The following is an 18,922-nucleotide window of genomic DNA, read 5'->3' as shown; positions in this document are numbered from 1 at the left end:
GCGGCGCGCGGCGCCTGAGGGGGCCGCCGCCGCCGGCTGAGGGGACGGCGCGGTGCCCGCTCGCCTCGGCGGGGCCGGGCGTCGATTTAACCCGTCTTTTAACAGCTGGTGGCACTTTATGCCGCTGCTGGTAGCGCGGCCGTGCCAGGCAGGGCTGGCCGAGGACGCGTGTGAGGTAGAAACAAGCGGTCCCTGTCGCCACGGCTGTTAACGGTCCCGCTGCCCGTCTTCCCGCGGTTGCCGAGTGGCGTTTCTTGCGCCTAAAGGGGTTTTGTTGTTGCTGTTGTTGTTCTCCTCTTGCTCTACAAAAGTCCTTTAGTCTGAAAACGGTGTTTCCGCAGAAGGGAGATAGGCTCTGCTCTGCTGCCTGCTTCTGTACTCCCTGGCAAGTTCCTACTACAACTATAAATGAAGTAACTGCGGTTGCCAGATTTGTATTTATTTATTTCAGAAACCACAGGTCCCAGAGTCATAATAATTATGCACAGTAAAAAAACTTCTACCAAAGGGGAAAAGTAATCTGCCTGCAGGCACAGCGTCTTATCTGCTTTTCTTGTAGGGGCTGAAACAAGTCTTTCCTCCCTGAGGGAGACATTCCACTCTCAAAAAGCCATTGCTTTGAGAGCAGTGACAGAGGTGAGCCGTGCCCTGTATGTAAAACTTAATCTCACATAACCTCCAGAGATGAAGAGGAAGAGATATGCTTAAAATGGTACATGTACTCTAGTGTTTTTAGCAATAAACCGTCTCTCTTTTCATCTGCAGAACTGTAGGCTCCAGTGAAGCATTGCATAATATATAGCAAAAGGTTGTAGCTTACAATTAATAAAAGCTCTGCTCGGGTCTGTGCTGTAAGATCAAGGTTGTGATAAAAGTGTTTGTGGGAAAATATACAAAGAAAGAACAGGCTTGTTTTTAAAATACGACAGGATGTTTTTAGACTGGCATCTTAATTAAGACTAAATCATGACTGTGCTGCAGTCTGTTGAAAGAAGGGCAGGCACAAAGTTCTCAGAGGTGAGGGTTTTTAACTTCTCCCCGTGGGTGCCCTTGAGCTACTGGAGAGAAGACAGCTCCCCTTCATTTCACAGCTGTCAGCTGACATCCTCCAGATGGCCAGCTACACATTCAACTCCACCGCGTTTCACCGGCTCATCCAAAACATAGGGAAAGTGAAAGTCTCAGCTAGCCTGTGCTTCTTGGCCTGCATGCAGGAAAGTTCCCCACCCACACCCAGAATCAACCCGTTCAGTCACTGCCACCAACTTACTGGGCCCAGACTGGTCTATGCCTTTGCCTGTCTTCTGGATGCCAGAGGACTTCCTTCTCCAGGTGACAATCCTGCTGGTCTCTCTAGACAGTTCTTAGTCTAAACCACTTGCCTTTTTTTGCTTTCTCAGAAGACATGAAAGGCTGGTACACCAGGGGAGCCGAGTTTCCAAAAGCCACAGTACACTTCATCAAGCTTTATTTGAAGAATTAGTCATGTGGTTAAACACAAGCTTGAAAGTTCAGAGAATTTGCTTCAATTTGTGCTCTGCTGAGATTCTCTTTGGAAAACCTCCATGCTTTTCTGTACCTCAGTTTCTCAACTGTATTATGGGAGAAGCATTTCTTACATCCCAGGGGAGTATTATGAAAAAATACATATGTTATAGTTCATGATTTGTTTAATTAGTATGATACTGCTATATAAATACCGTACATACATTAACTAGGAAGTAGTAGGGCCCTTGACTTAGTGTGTAGAGGAAAATGGGAGAACAGTAAAATATTTTTTAAAATTCTGCAGTCAGCTTCAAGTAGCAATGATTTAGTGGTATTTTAAAAGCACATGGTGGGTACTTGGGAGGGCTAAATTAGATATATATGGGAGGATTTTGCCAAATGTGAGTTCTCATAAGATTGCAATACTAAATGTCAGGAAAAAAAAAGAATTTCTGGAATGCCTTGAAGACATGGGGTCTTAAGAGATGAGCTGGTTTCGGGTTGTTTTTTTTTTACATCCCAGAATATTTCTGGATCATTCAGGGACATTGAAATAATTTTTATATATGTGGGTTGAAAGTAAATCACTCTCACTCCTTTCATTCATTCTCTTCAAGGCACACTTCTTCACAGAATCATGGGATCATGTAGATTGGAAGGGACTTGCGAAGTCATCATCTCTAACCCTTGCTCAAAGTAGGGCCAGTTAAAGCTGGGTCCTCAAGGCCTCGTTGGGTCCGGTTTTGAATACCTCAATACAAGAGATTTTGCAGCCACTGTGGTCCCCTGTTTTCAGTGTTTGACTGCCCTCATGGTAACCTTTTTTTTCCTTTGTAATGAGTCAGAAATTCCCATGCTTCAATTTGTGTCCCTCGCCCCTCATCCTCCACTCTCATCCTTTCCCCATGCACCTGTTTTCTCTACATCCTCTCATTAGGCAGCTGTAGACAGCAATCAGCTCCCTTCTTAGCTTTCTCTTAAGGCTGAACAGACCCAGTTCGTTCAGGTTTTCTTCATACATCATGAGCTCCAGTCCCCTGACCAGCCTGGTGGCTCTCTGCTGGGCTTAATCCAGCATATCAATCTATTTCTTGTACTGGGGAGCTCAAAACTGGTCACTTGTAAGGTATGGTCTCACAAGTGCCAAACAGAGGTGAAGATCCACTTCCCTTAACTTACTGGCTACACTCTTGCTAGGAGCAGCCTTGTGTGTGGTCAACCTTCTTTGCCGCACGGGCACTCTCCTGACTCGTGTTCCACTCGCTGTACACCAGGACCTCCGAGTCTTTTTCCACTAGGCTCCTTTGTTGACTCCTAACCTTTACTGTTGCATAAAGCTATTTCTCCCCCAGCGCATTTGCCTTTGTTGAGCTGCATGAAGTTCCTGTGAATCCATTCCTCCAACCTGTCTAGGACACTCTGCATAGAAGCCCCGATCTCCAGCTTATCAATCATTAACCCCCAGTTTAGTATTGTCTGCAAATTTGCTGTGATTGCGCCCCATCGCATCATCCAGGTTATCAGTAAAGGACATGAAACAGTACTGGCCCCAGCAGCAATCCCTGAGGGATGCCAGTAGCAACCTGCAGCCAGTTGGACTTTGTACCACTGGCTCTTTGAGCCAATGGCTAAGCCAACTTTCCACCTGCCTTGTAGTCCACTTACTTACCCAGCTGTATTTCACCAATTTGACTGTAAAGGTACTATGGGAAAACATGTCAAAAGCTTTGTAAAACGTTTACAACATCCACAGCTCCCATTTTGTCCACACAGCCAGTGATGTCATTGTAGAAAGCAATCAATTTGACCTGGTAAATACATGCTGGCTGTTCGCAATTACCTTCTTCTTCATGTGCTTGGATGTGGCTTCCAGAAGGATTTGCTCTGTCACCTTCCCAGGGACTAAGGTTAGGCAGACTGGCCTGTCGTTCCCTGGATCTTTCTTCTTGCCCTCCCTGAAGACAGGTGTGACCTTTACTCATCTCCAGTCATCAGGAACTTCCCCAGATCTCCGTAACTTTTCAAAGATGATAGAGAGCAGCCTCGCAATGACATTGGCGAGCTCCTCCCGCAGCTTTTGTTGCATCCCATCTGGTCTTGTGGACTTGTGTATGTCCAGTTGGCTTCAGTGCTCCCTAGCAGCTGTGCCGGGTACTGCTTCACTCCCACAGGCTGCTACTAGGCTTGGGGAACTGGGAAGCCTAAGGGCAGACGATATCAGTGAAAAAAACATGGCAAAAAAAGCAATGAGTACCTCAGCCTTTTCCACGTCCTTTGTCACTGTGTCCCGTGCTCCATTGGAGCAGCGGACCCATATTTTCCTCATCCTTCCTTTTGCTGCCAGTGTGCCTACCGAAGCCTTTCCTGTTAACCTTCACCTCCCTGTCTGGTTTCAACTCCAGCTGAGCTTTGGCTTTCCTTACACCAGCCCTCCATGCTCAAGCAGTGTCTCTCTATTCCTCCTGGGCAGCCCATCTGTGCTTCCACTTTTTGTACGCTTCCTTTTTGTGTTGGAGCTCAGCTGGGAGTCCCTTGTACATCCATACTGGCCTCCTGCCATAGCTGCCTGATTTTCTGTGCATCAGAACGGACTGCTCTTTTTCTTAGAGGAGGTTCTCCGTGAAGATCAACCAGCTGTCCCTGGGCCCCATGCCCTCTAGGGCAGTCTCCCATTGGATCCTGCCAAGATGATTCCTGAGTAAGCCAAAATCTGCTTTCTTGAAGTCCAGGGTTGTGATTCTACTACTTGCCTTGGTCATTTCTCTCAAGATTTTCAACTCTACAGTCTTGTGTTTGCTGCAGCCAAGACTGCACCTTCACATCTTCAACCAGTTCTTTCTTGTTTGCAGCAGGTCCAGCAGGACATCTCCCCTGGCATCTTTCTTCCTTGCTATGCTTCAGGTAGTCTATATAAAACAGAAGGACCACCACCCTCCTGCATTCTTCTGGTGCTGATTTTGGCAATCAGCTGGTCCAGGCAGCTCAGTACTTTTTTTTTTTTCTTCTCCAAGAGTAGGCAGTAGACGATACTTAAGAAAGAATGTAAGAAATAGAGGTGGTTTAAAGAATTAGCCCAGGGTTTCTCAACTGTCTAGGTAACACTGAATTTTGCCATCCTAAATGTGAAGGGGCTGTGCTAGGAAAGGAGGATACTTGAAATAGCTAGTGGGCAGACAGATCAAGGAGCAGAGCCCTGGAAAACTAAACTTGTTGTTCCCACTGCCACAAGGAGCATGGAAAAGGCTGGAGGGGTACTCTCCCCAGGCAGTATCTGTTGCCCTCAAACCTCTCCCATTACTCAGTGGAGCAGCTATGAGTCTGAGTTTTTAGAGCTCCGGCATTTACAGTGGGGCCCTGGCCTTTGGGTTGCCCCTGATATCGTGCTGCCTTAGGTCACGGTTATTTTACCTGTGTACAGAGAGAGCCCTGCACCTAAGTTACCTGAGGCTGGCATCTGCTATATAAAAAGTGTTCCTTCTTATTGATATTAACTGTTTTCTATGTGTGTACAGGTCAGAATTGCCGAGTTAACTGGAAAAAGTAATTTTTTTAATTCTGTTAGCTCAATGGGAAGACATAGCCATGGCAACTGAGGTGGACTCTGTTCTGCTTCATGTATTGTCAAGAGTCCTGTCAGTTAATCTCCAATTACAGAGGCTGTTTTACTAGTATTTCTATTAAGAATCTGAAAACACAGCCGGATTTTCAGAACACCAGTTGAGTTTGTAAGTCTGACAGCTAATGTCGTAGTTTTTGCCTTATGAAAACAGCAAATTTAGAAACCAATGAAAAAGCATTAACACAGAAACCCATAGCATCCCTTCTGCATAATGGGAATGCAACAGCCAGAAAAGGCTGCAGTCTTTTTTCCCCTCTCACTTTTGAAAGATTAATGGGTCAAACCTTTAGCTGACTCATTCTCTGAAAGCAAGGAACAGCTCACACGTTTAAATCTTGCCGCAGAAGTTCAGGATGATATGGATAAAAATCACATATTTTATCCATCAGCTAGAGCTAACAACCTGCATAAAAATGGAAGGTGGATATGAATCAGAAGATGAGACAGCTGAGTTGATCTAACAACACTAATGAAGGAAGGATATCCAAACCTTCTCCATGTTCCCAGTTCCGGTTTTCCACCACTTCTCTTCCATGGATTCTGCTTTTCAAAAGGCTGTTAATAAGCCAGTTCATCTTTACTAACCCAGAAGAAAACTGATCAAGCACAAAGTAACTTGATCTTTTCTGTTTAGCTAATGAACAAGACCAGACTTCTGCAAACTCTCTGACGACCACCAGAACTGGTGCAAGGGAAGGCTGGAAGTTGCAGCCAGGAGTGAAATATGGCTGAGAAACAAGATCTCATCCTGATGGTAGTGGTGAGTTACAGCTCAGCAATCTCCTGAAATCTCCCTGTGTGCCAGTTTAGTTTGTGGTTTGTCTTCAAGGGTGAAAGAGTTCGACCCAGGGTGTAGGACAGTCTGTGCCTCTCCAACAGCTCTGCTGCTGTGATGAGAGAGGGGCAACAACGTGCAGTTAGCATCGGCAAAGCCTAAACTCAGTCTGTGGTTTCATGGTCAGCAACAGTGCTGCTCAGGCAGTCCCATCCCACCCCATCCATCTAATTTCTTCTGCTTCCACCTGCCCTCCTGTTCTCTGCCAGGGAGTGATTTATATAGCTGTGTAATGAATCACACAGGTCAAACGATCTGGTAGAAGAAAACAAATATTTCTCCATTTTGCCTAGCTGTATTAGATCAGTTCCCTTGTTTGTTCACGATGTAGCTACACAAACAGTTCTGCTGGCGCAGTGCAGGGAGTGGCACATGGACAATTGGTGGGAAGAGAGGGAGGTCGGAGGAAAAAAGCCAGAATTACTTAAGCCAGAATCGTCACCAAAGAAATCCTCATGGACCCACAGCTCATGTGAACAGAGCCTTTAGTCTAGTTTAAAGTGACCTTTCTTCCAGAATAGCTTGTTCTGTGTGTGAAGGAGCTCTCACTGAACCAGCAAGGCACACTTACAGTTTTTGAAGCATATTTCCAAAGGGACTTTAGACCCCAGTTTATGGAAGAAATGTGGGGATCTGCAGCCTCACACTGGCTCTGTGACAAAGTCCAAAAACAATGCAACCTCCATCATCAACAGGAACTCAGCTGCTGATGTGACAGATATGCCTGTATCAGCAGCAATTAAAAACATCCTAAATGCTCAGGGTTGATGTCCATCCTTTTGGCCATCCCAGAACTTGTTCCTAGAAGTACGAATGGTTAAGTACTAAATCTATCTCCATAGCATCAAAGAATCTGAAAGACCAGTATAAGAAACTGATGTTCAGATAAACTGTATTTCACTTGCCCTGTCTGTATAGTGAACAGAAGTATGTGCAGCTACCTCCCTAGAATTTTCTCCACAAATTCCCCAAAAACACTACAAGGATGATCCCCACCATGATTTGCATTCAACTTGGGACAGATGCAACAGGTCAGGACCACTCAGGGAAGCCCCATGCCCTCTTGGCACCTCTTGGGCAGGCTACCCTTGGCCTGGCTCCCTCCTTAACACCAGGGAATCCTCTTAAATAAACAACCCTGTTACACAGCCAGTCTGTGGGGAAGTCCGTGCAGTCTCAGGCCTTGCACCGCATTGTCTGCTCTGTGTGAGCATCACTCATCAAAGGAGCAGCTAATGCAAAAAATATATGGATAATTGAATAGAATTTTGCAAAATGTGGCTTTTGTTTTTTCTGTTTGTATGTAACTTTTGCCTTTTTTCCCATGCCCCACCCTAGTTTTTCTATGTAATTTACCATGACAATACACTTTCCCTTAAATATTTTTCTATTGAAATAGCCACACACAATGCTTAGCCCAAAATATTTTCCACTGAAACACACACAGCCAGGATGACTGTGTTGGCACTATCTTCAGAAGCTACTCACAGTGCTAAAATATCAGTGCAATGATTAGCTGCAACAAAATCTGATGATTAAGAAATGCCTTAGAGACCTACTTATTCTTTCTAATTCAGGCTTTCTTTAGCTGCATGGTGCAGGAATTGTTTTCTGGGAAAAAGGGTCTGACACCTAAGGTTAAGCTATATTTAAATAAATGGGTTATTCTCTCAGCTCATATTTCAGTTTAATTTTTCAGTAGTTGTACTGGAAAAACTCCAAAATAACTGTGAAGCCTCATAGCAGGGTGCAGGCACAGATTTGCCAGCAGCGCTAAGGGGGCAACAGTCCACACCAGCAGCTGCTGGAGCAGCTCCCGTGTCCTACCACCTCATGACTTTGCTGTTGCTCTTTCTTCTCCCAAGAACCCCACTCCCCAGGATCTACCTGTCTCTGTGGTGACTGGCAGCTTTCTGTTCCTGAACCATTCCTCTGGTCACAGCAGTTTCTGTAAACTTGTTAACTCTCTACAAAGAGGAAAGTCTTGGGTATTACTGGCTTTTCTTCCCACTTAGAGTATGTTTTCACCCTATTCCAATCCAATGCAGCCGCCGTTCCACTGTCACTCTCCCTCCTGCCCAGCCATGTGTTCCCTCCCCTCCATTACACGTGATGGCAAACCCATCAGTTAAACCCATGAATTTAAACTGCATGGAACTGCACTGATGCTGCAAACCTAGTCTAAGACTGTTGTTGCTAAAACAAGGGGGCTGTCAGGGGGATTCCTGCCTTCGACTCCTTTCCCCTGTTGCACATAGCATGTGGGGACAAGTTCACATGCACAAAGATTTATTAGTGGGGTTCATAGCCGAGGGCATACATTGAATCTAATAGCGAAATAAACTAAAGAGAGAGAAATTGAGAATGAGAAGGGAAAGGGAGAACTCTTCTAAGTGAGTAGCTGAGAAAAAAGGCGGGGGGGGGGGGTGTCCCAGAAACCATCCTCTCCTGGAGTCTTCTCCAGGGCTCCCCCATAGTGCTTTTGCCATAGTAATGGTATGATGTTTATTGGGACCCACCCAAATCCTATTGGTTGTAATCACTTACATTGCAGGTGCTGCACGCTGGATGGTTGTTAAGCTTTATGCCCCCTGTAATGTAAACTAAAAGCTACAACCAAAGGGTAAGAAAAGGGGGGAAGAAGGGGTGACTGTCACACTGGTAGCAATCGCTTCCCATGAGAACCTGCCAAGAACTCTATCAGGGATTTGCAGGTGCAAGGTCGTAAGAATAACAGCATGAGAACAACAGCACTGAGAAAAACAAGGGAAAGGTACTGCCCCCGAAGCTCTGGGAAACATTGCCAAGGCAGCTGGGGTGAGAGGACACGGAGCTGGGGCTGGAAAGCAGGGACGGAGTTGCAGATGGAAGGCCCTTAGCAGTACAGAAGGCTAAGGCACCTAAGGCACTGGTGCAGCAGCCCCAGGACACACTGCTGGTACTTGCTGTGTCCTTTCTATCAGTCACACAGCAACACACTGAGGTAGTGGAAGGCATAATAAAGGGAATCTTTTCTGGGCCAAAACGTCATTTTAGCTAGATGAAAGCCAGGCATGAAGCTACTTTTTTAGGGACCTCTCTCTTATGTCCAACACCTGTCTTGAGCCAACAGTACCGACTGTTTAGGTATGCAGTCAGCCAGATCAGGGATCCGATCAGATTGAAAATTAACCAAGCCAAAAAGAATAGAGTAGTTCTAAGTACTACACCCAGCACCAGAGAGAAGACAAGAGCAGAGAGGTGCACGGGACCATTTCTCTGAGCAACAGCAAGGGCTGAGTTTTTCTTAAGCGCGTTGTGAGCATACACTTCCAGCTACACTTTCCTGTCCTCTTCCTTGTGTGGGCACAAGCTCCACAGTGACCTGGTTCAGGGCATGCATCTAGCCGCGAGCTATACTTCTTCTCTTTGTGCTGTTTTAGTTTTCCTCCAACCTGGCTTACCACTTGGCTACACAAGTAGTTGTGTTGGCCTGACAGAAGAGGCTGTGCAGGGGTACGAGCAAGTGCCAAAGGGAAGGTAGGGAACAGAATCCATAAGCTGATGCTGCTTTTAAAAATAACAGGTTAAACCATAGCCCAACATGGCTTTGCGCCACTTTTCCACTTGAAGACCTTAAAAGGTTTGGAAATGACAGACTTGGTCTGTATCTGTGTTGGGTACTACCAGACTAGCACAGTGCTGTTGCAATTGCGTTATACTGTTCCTTGCTGCCATCCTTTATTGGTATAGCAGCATTACCAAGTGGGACTCTCCCTCGTTAAGTCTTTTTCAATCTAGTCACTAATAATTTAGCTGTTGGAATGGAAAATGGGCACATTCCACATGGAAATGACAGAGGTGGGAGGAGACTGAAAATACACTGGGGTATAGGATTAGAATTCCAAAAGCTCTTCGCATATTTCTAAAAGGGTCTGAAAATAGCTTTTTAATGGGGATAAATTCGAGATACTACACTTAGGCAGAAGCGTTCAACTGCACAAGCATGGGACAGAAAACACACCAGTAAGGACCAGGTTTCAGGAAGGAGGCTGAGGGGATTATAACAGATAGAGTTGAATAACGTCAGCTACTGCAGCTAAGGTCTCATCTGTTTATCCAGTTCCAGGCACTACACTTCAAGAACAATATGAGTCAGCTGGAGACTGTCCAGAGAAGAACCAGCAGGAATGATGAGAGGGTTGAAACCATGACCTGCAATGGAAAAATGGAACAAACTGGACCTTCTTACCCTAAACAACAGAAATCTGAGAAGAGATATGGTAATAGACATGAAAGAAATGAACGGCCATTGAAAAGAAGAAATAATTTATTTTCTATAGGACAAAAAGCAATGGGCTTTAATTACAGTAAAGAGGATTCAGTTTATGTATTGGAAACTATAGGAATAGATAATGAATAGGAATAGATTGCTGTGCAGGATGGTATATGGAGACTTTAAGGTTAGAGAAATGTCAGTCAGGAATATTTTAGGCATAACTGATCCTATATAAGGCCAATGAGGTCAATGACCTCTTGAGTTTGCTTCTATACAGGCATGTTCCAGGTGCAAGGCAGACAAGAAGGAAGCACAGAATTAACAGGGATTAGTAGACAATACAGTAGTCAACAGATTACATAGCAGCAGAAATCAGGGGAAAGTCTCATTGGCCTGTTTCCTTTACCTTTAGTGCCATGGTAAGATTTGAGCTCAAGATAGCTACATATTTCTGCTAATCCTTGAGAAACTAAAAGTTATTGTTTCTGTAGTGAGTATGTTGGCTTATTGCTGGGAAGTGGTTTATAAAGTTGGCTGGTAGAAAAAATTGACTGTGAAAACTGTGGAGCCTTCAGATCCTTTCTGCGTACTATGGCGTATACTTGGCTGTTTGCTGTGACTCTCACGGATGAAAGCAGTGTTGTAAAACAATGATAGGAACAACCTTCGTATTTTTTTAGTTCAGCCTCAAACTGAAGGCCTGCTTTTAAATTGTGTAGCCAAGTGCACGGACAGTCCGAGTGCATACATGCTAACCGTTCCTAATCATGGTTTCATGTAAATAGTCAGATGGCAGGCAGGCATCTAGCTTTGTGCGTGTGAAGCAGCTGCACAGCTGCATGTCGAATTTCAGGCTGAGCATCAGGCACTTCGCATCTACTCTTCTCCCACCTGGTACCACTCATTTGCCATTGGGCTGCACATTACCCACGCTGCTGGCTATGGATCGACTCTTAACATCTTAACTACATCTAAAGGAGATGTTAAATAGATGGAAATGACACTCCAGAGGGTACCAGAAGTGTTTACAACTTTTAACTATATATTGTCTGTTGTTCAACTATATTTGGTGGAAGTCATCAGGGCCAGATCCAGCTATGAGCAAGAGAATCCCTTAGCCCGCTTCCTTCAGGATTATTATCAAAAGACAACCACAGAAAACCCTTTTAAGAAAATAAATCGGGTTTCTTGTAATAAAATAGAGATATTTGTATACTTGTAATCTTGTCAGATGCCTATCTGAGATATAGACAGCAAGATCACTGTCACTAGTTTCTGACTAGCTATGGACAACTTGCTTTTTTCACTTCCATGTGTAAAACTAAAGGAAATAATAATGCTGATTTCTTTGCTAATGGACTTTGGACCCTATTGAGGGAAAGTGCTCTTTTAAGAGCTGCTTTATTATTTTCAGGAGAAAAACAGATTTTTAAGGACTCAGAGAGCTTTTGAGATGACTTGCTGAGAAAATTGCAGCTCTAAGACTGCATGAAAAGCTTGTTATTCAGCCTTCATTCACAGATAGCATCTGTTGTATCTAACTAAATTTGCTTCTTTCTACTTACCTTTCACTTCGTACTAAAGCATACTTCTTTCTCCCGTAATTTGTAGTTCTGCTTTTATATAACACAACCTGAATTAGATGCAAAGAATGTTGAATTGGAGGTAATCATAGCTAAGGGGTTTCAGACAGAGACAGGCTGACCTCAGAGGAGGGTTCAGCAGAAGTAGGATGCTGTCCTGGACACTAGGTCATCAGGAGCTGCAATATTCCAGCCAAAACATTGCCACTGACAAGGAAGCGTATGAACGTATACCCTAACCTGTTCCATAGTGGAGCTCGATAGCTGTTCCATTTACACTTCTCAGACTTTTAAGAATAGAAGGGGTATTATATCATCCAGCTTGACCTCCTGTTTCATAAGCACAACAGAATTTTACTGAGTTAGTTAGTTGAGCCCAAAATCTCATGTTTATTAAAAGTATTTTCCACAAAGACATCCAGTCCTGAGCTGAAGACTTGAAGAAATGGAAAATCTACTGCTTCCCGTGGTAGTCTGTTCCACTGGTTAATCACTCTCACAGTTGAACAATTGTGCCTTACTTCTCAAGTGAAATTTGCCTGGCTCCAGCTCTTACCATCTCTTCTCACTATGTCTCTCTCCACTAAAATAAAGAGACATGGTATTTCTTCCCTGTAAGAATAAATTTTGTTATAAAGCCACCTAGTATTCTGTCTCTGGGTGTTTTTTTTTTAAAGATAAAACACACAGGCTCTTGAAGGGTAGAAACCAGCATGCATATTGTAAACAGCTATGACCACATGAGTACATGCTGCAGGTACCCCGTGTACCCAGCCCATCAAACCTCTTGCCATCTTCCTCCCCTGGAGGTTCCTGTCCCCTGTCTGCTGGCAGACCTGTCTCTCAGTCCCCAGTAGTTGGGTTTGCTTAATTCCTGTAGCAGTAAGTGTCCTGGCTCCCTGTGACTGAACGGGGCAGCTCTACTGGCAGATCTCAGGCAATAGCACCGTTTGGTGGGAGGAGGAGGCTGGGGACCAGCAGCTAGCACAGCTGGGCACAGGAAAGGATCTCCATCCACAGTCATGGGGCTCTGACCCACAGTGGTTGTCCAACTCTGGTCACAATTCTGTGACAATTTAAGCCAGTCTAGTTGCCACAGCCCCAATCAGTCCCTGGCTATACGATCCCGTCTTGTTCCTAGTGCCAACTCTCATGCTCATATGACCCTCGATGACCCACTCCAAGGCAATAAATCAGCAGAAAGCTTTCACGTTTTTTCCCCCTGAAGTAGTTTCCTACCACTTTGGTGCCCAGAACCAGCTCATCAAGGGACTGGACAATTTCCAGTGTCAACACAATGGAGGACATTGAAATCTGTGTTCATATTATAGGTGTCAGCCCCCACAGACGTTTTTAATCTGCCTGTGACCGTGAGTCACAACCCTAAGTTTCTCTGACCTCATAGCGAAACGCCACAGTTCAACACCATTCTCACAATTCATCCGTAGAGCTAAAACCACCTCAAAGCTGACCATTCTATTTATAAAGTCAAGTTTCAATACAATACAGACACATGGAAGAGGTAATATTAGGACTGCATTTTCAAATTGTTTTTGGAGGAGCCCTGCCTACATCTTGGACTACACACCACAAAGAAAACTGGAGGTCAGCATATTTTCGAGGTCCCTGAAGATACCCACTGGAATGAAGCCACTTTGTTAAAGACCTGAACTGGAGGCCAGAGGTTTAGGGAGAAGGTCCCAGTTAGCAACCTTGACTAAATCTTCGGCAGCTGCACATCAGGATAATGTATAGGCTTCTGCAGAACAGCATTATTTTACTCTTGGCTCAACAATGAGATGTTTAAAAACTGGAAAAGAAAAGAATGACTGCTTTGTTTTGGCTTAAGATTTGTAACAATGGTGATCATCTAGCCTTTGTTTTCTTTTACCCAGGGAATGGCACTTCACAGTTAAAGAAGGTGTAATATCTTAATGATACTCACGCTCGTACACAGATTCCCACAGCAGCTGAACAGGCACCGGCCATCAGGCTGCTGGCCACGATCGTCTGTCTTCCCCTTGTGCATGTTCATTTCATATGCACTACAGTTTTGATTCATAGCAATTTGTAAAGTAATAAATTCCTTACCAAAAGCTGGTGACACACCCTCCAGAAGGGGAAGTCTCAAAAGCTTTTGAGTAAAGAATATAATTCACATATCTCTGCTTTCTAATATAATCCCAGGAATTATTATGGTTTACATTGGCATGGCTTTATTTTTTAAATAGATGTTGGAGTATAGCCAGCTGACACAAACAATCAAAACAGAGTTATCTACCTTGTTTCTAGGTTGAAGAAGTGTGTCCAGTACTAAAACCAGAACGTACTTTGCTTTACAATTTCACAGCAATTAAAGATATGGCTGACTTTAAATGCATATGCACACGCTGTTATTATGTATACAGCACTTCCGCACCTTCTCAGCTGTAATTACGTGCCGTAGTTCTATCAAAGAGTTTAACATTGTGCTGAGCTTGCAAAGACAAAAAGGCTAGAAGGAAATCGAGAACTCCCAGCAAATTCTGCCTTCAGTGGGAGCCTTTTTTCGTATCGAGAGTGTACCATTTCGTAGATGTCTGAAGACAAAGGTTTTATTACACACATTTTTCCCATGTAATAGCTACAGCACAAGACACTTCAAGTGTCACTGTAGTGAGAGGGAGGATCTGAAGGTCTTTTACAAAAAAATTACAAACACTGCATCAAGATTAAGCAGATCCCACTATCTCATCCTGTTGACAATCAAAGCCAAACAAGGTGATTCAATATAGATGTCTAAATTTTTCTGACATCGTCTTTAACCAGGATGCCCACCAAAGTGCTGGTGCTTGCATAGGAATTATCATACTGGACCTGAATTGTGATCTGTTCACTTAAGTATCCTCTCCTTGGTAACGGCCAGATCCTATAAAACCAGGTGCATGAATACTTGCAGTTAGTGGTTTCTCCCTGACAGTATCACTTACAGTTCAGCTACATTCATGCCATGGAATTTTAGGGTTTATATCTCTTCCATACCATAATTCGATCTCTATTCCTTTAAGTGGGGATGTTCGCATTTTTTGTGAAAACAGTCAGAAAATACTCACAAAAAATTCAGAAAATACTTTCTTCAGCCCAGCTAATCTCTCACCCTAATACCTTGTAAGTCAGTGGAGGTCGTGTAGTATTTGAAATATTTTCCTCCTTCCTTTCACGCTCACCACTATTCTGTTTCAGTGAATGGCTTCTTGTGAAAAGCACATGAATGGAAGAATCCCAATGTGCCTCTTTTAAGCATTCATTTCATGCACTTCATCATAGTCTCCCCTCATTGTCCCATTTCTAAAATTGTTTCAGCATTTTTCCTTTAATACCCAAGGTTTTCCATTCTTACATGATTTTTTACTGCCCATCTCTCAACCTTTTTCTTTCAGCTATATTCTTTATTTGACACAGTGGCCAAGCTGAGCACATTATTCTAGAATATCCCTTCAGAAAGTCTTTGCTCTGTATCCAGGTCTCCCCTTCCTTAAATAATACTGACTAGTCTGCAGGTTTTGCCTCCCTACTTCTCACCTCTTTTCCAGCTCAGTAACGAACATTCATAAATCCATGGACACCACTCCAAACAAGGAACATAATACGAGTAGCCCCCAGATGGCAAATTTACAGATAATAATGCAAGTTGTTTTTCTTATTACATAACCAAGAGTTTAATTTGGGTAGAAAATGCTTTATTGATGTCTGGTTTATGATGCTCTTCCTTTGGAAGAGTCACGGCAAGTAAAAAGAGCATTTGTTCTCTCATTTAATCTTTCCCACCAGAACAGATGTAGGGACAGCTTTGCTTCTGGCATTTATGACAGAGTAGGTGACACTGTCCCCATCATCACTCCCAGGTCTGTATAACGTTATTACAGCAAGAGTGCAAGTACGTAGTAGGACACCAAGCTGTGAGGACTGGGATGTCTCCTGCCATTCAGCAGCGTGGCAAGGCTGTGCTGAGTAGTGCGTCTTCTACTCTGAACTCTTGGCTACTCAGTGTTAACTCTTGTCCGTGATCAACGTGGGTGGAGTAAGTACTGATTTCTCCCATCTCTGGCCTGTGATGGTATTTTACTTCTCTCAAATAGGTTAGTTATTCTTTGTAAAAACTTGTTCAAAGACTGACTCAAGTCCAACTCTCTGTGATCCGATTCTTCTCCTCTTCCTAGTTCATTGATGGATTCAGAGTACTATAATGTGAGACATAAATTTCCTTTTGAAAAGATGTGTAAGGATTGTCATATTTTGATCATCTTTCTAGTTTATCATTCCATTTTGAATTGTAGCTTAACCAGTATTCCAGGCACCGAAGCATGGCTTCGCTACTAGCTGTGTACATCAGCTGCCCACGTTCTTTCTGAATAGTAGGCAGTTCTAGTCTGTGACCCGTTACCTTCCTCTAGATTCAGCTGTGACACTGGAAGAAGTTATCACTCCCAAATGATGTTCTTCGCTGCCTCTCTTCCGTGGATTCCTGACCCCTCATATCTGTCAGCTGAGTTGTTTTTGTAAACACTTCTAAACCCATCTCTGGCAAAGTGACCTAGAATGTGAAAATGAATTATTTAAACTTTCTAAGCCAAGTTGGCTGCTTTTCACTTAAATGGGTTAGGAAGCATTCCCACTGCTTCACCAGAAGAAACCCATGATATTTTAAAAGGGAAGAAAGAATAGCAGCCTTGGTGGGGAGACACAATGACACAGGCAGAAGTGGTCACTTCTTCCACCAACAGCTGGCTCTGGAACAGCACATCTGTCTATAGACTCTGGCAGATGGGCTGTTGGCCTGTGGAGCCTAAGACAGTAAGGTCTGTGGCTGGGACTGAGAGAAAAAAACCCAGGAGACCCAGGATGGCGAGTTAAAAGTAGACTTACAGGACTCAAGGGCAGTGGCCCACATGTACCTGCCAGATACTTGTCCTGGAACATATACAAGGAGAGGAAAGTTAGCTGCTAGGTAAAGGAGGCAATTTGATCTGGTTAGCGTTTGGAGAGCTCTGCAGCGGAAAAGTTTCAGGGACCTTTAGCCCTTTGAAGAGCTTTTCCCTTTGTTCTTACACAGGAATGATCTAGAGGTGACACTGAATTGGTATTACCTTACTGATTAGCACAGGGACTCTCAGTTCTCAGCTGGGAGGATGTAGCCCTGGGGAATATTCACAACTAGGCAAAATAAGTGCTTTCTAACTTTGCACATTGCTGGGTAGAACACTTGTAGCCACAATACATCACTTTGACCAATACTTAAAGATGATTCTATGAAAAATTAGACATGTACATGCATTCCAAGGCTATCCAGACTTACCATTGGCAAGGACAAAATAGGTTTTTGGAAAGAACATAAAACATTGTGCTTCAGATTTAAACCTAGTAGCTGGTCTACCAATATGGCATTCATATGGGATGCATTTTTCTACTTCTGCTTTCTGCAGGGCATCTTCTCCAGAAAAATGACAGTGGATAAGATCAGGAACATCTCTACTATACAGATTTGCAAGTATGGATCAGCACTTACTAGAGGATGCTCTACACCATCTGCATGATATAGACAAACATTCAGGAGGAGAGTGTGAGCTAGAGCAGCTTGATTTAAGTCCAACCAGGACGTGCTACTAGGGCAACCATGGGATTCATTGCCCCCAGTGTCCTGTGTCCATAGCAGAGATGTCTCTGTCTCAGCTAATCACCTTGGGGTTCAAGTGCAAGCAGTGGAGGAGGCAGCACCATTCATCTACTCTGGTTTAGACATTTACTTTAGGATGGGGAGATTTCTGTCCTATGTGTTTTGCTAAGAGTGTAGTAAAGCGATGCAATACAGTCCAAGACTATCAATCTTACAATTGAAAAAGAAAAAAAAAAGATTAGGTTAACTCAGGGCTTAATATTACAGTCTTTAGTTCTTCTCAGACCACATTCATACCTGATGTGAATAGGCCCCTGTTGAGCAGATCCTATTAAATAAAGTCTGGAATTTTCAAGTGTAAATTGAAAAAGATTTGCTTTGAAACAGTGCTGTGTTACATAGAAAGGTGACTAATTTCACAGTGCTGCACAGACACTGCATCAGATCAAGACACTGGTGAAGAGAAGAAAAGTGCCAGTGCCTGGAATTGTAATAAAGTCGTGTGCAGATGTTACCAGAATGTCAGGGTCAACAGATTTGAAGCAGCAGCAATCACTGCAGTCAAATGACTAACATCAGACAAGTTCACTGCCTCTCCTAAAAGTACTTGTGTGGATGGTGAAACACCAAGCTGAAGATTAGGTCCTCATCCACAGACAAAATAATGAGTAGAGCACAAATTGCTGCTGCCGAGCACAAAAGGGAGTTAGAAAAACTATTAAGCATATCTCTTGTCCTTGAGAAAAAGAGGTTTATTTCCATTCCACCAGGTATTCTCCTCTTTTTTTTTTTTTTTTTTGAGAATTGATATTCTTGCATCTGGAGCCCTTTCTTTATCAGAATAAAACATTTCTGCCCATCTGCAAAAGCTTTTGGGCATCATGCCAGATCAACAGCATTTCCCAAGGTATAAGGCATGTTTAGCAGAGAGGAGAAAACGGTTATGCAGAGGCACAGGGCACACAAGACAAGGCAAAGCTGTTGAGGTGCCTACAAAAGGCTTGGCAGAGTTCAGCGGGAATGCTGACTGATTGCACTGAGCTGGAGCTTGTGAGGACTTCTATGCCTGATGAAACCCCTATAGCCATCTCTATACATTTCTGAGCAGCTCCCTTCAGCCACAGCCTGCATTGACAGATGCTTTAACCCTAGAGCAGGCACAGATAGATGTTTAATGTTTAAGGTGACAGGCACCTAAGCTAGCTCCCTGATAAACTGTTGTTGCCTCCTGACAGGGCTCAGTTTTCATACATTTGGGCAAAACAAGTTCAGTGAATGCATAGTTCTCACCTCTCAAAGATAGTTGCGTTATTAATTACTGCTGTGTAGTAGTTTAATTCTTCCACCTATTATCTCCTCACCTAGATTTCACTGGAGATAAAACAGAAATGAGACACCACACAAAACAAAGGACCTGAAGAAACTGCAGCTCTGTAAATGACACCCTAGTTTCAAACATGAGGGTTGTTTGAAGGTAGGATAGGAG

This window comes from Haliaeetus albicilla, chromosome 20, assembly GCF_947461875.1.
Source record: "Haliaeetus albicilla chromosome 20, bHalAlb1.1, whole genome shotgun sequence".
Classification (NCBI taxonomy): Eukaryota; Metazoa; Chordata; class Aves; order Accipitriformes; family Accipitridae; genus Haliaeetus; species Haliaeetus albicilla.
The sequence above is the reverse complement of the archived record's forward strand: the minus strand, read 5'-3'. Positions refer to the sequence as shown.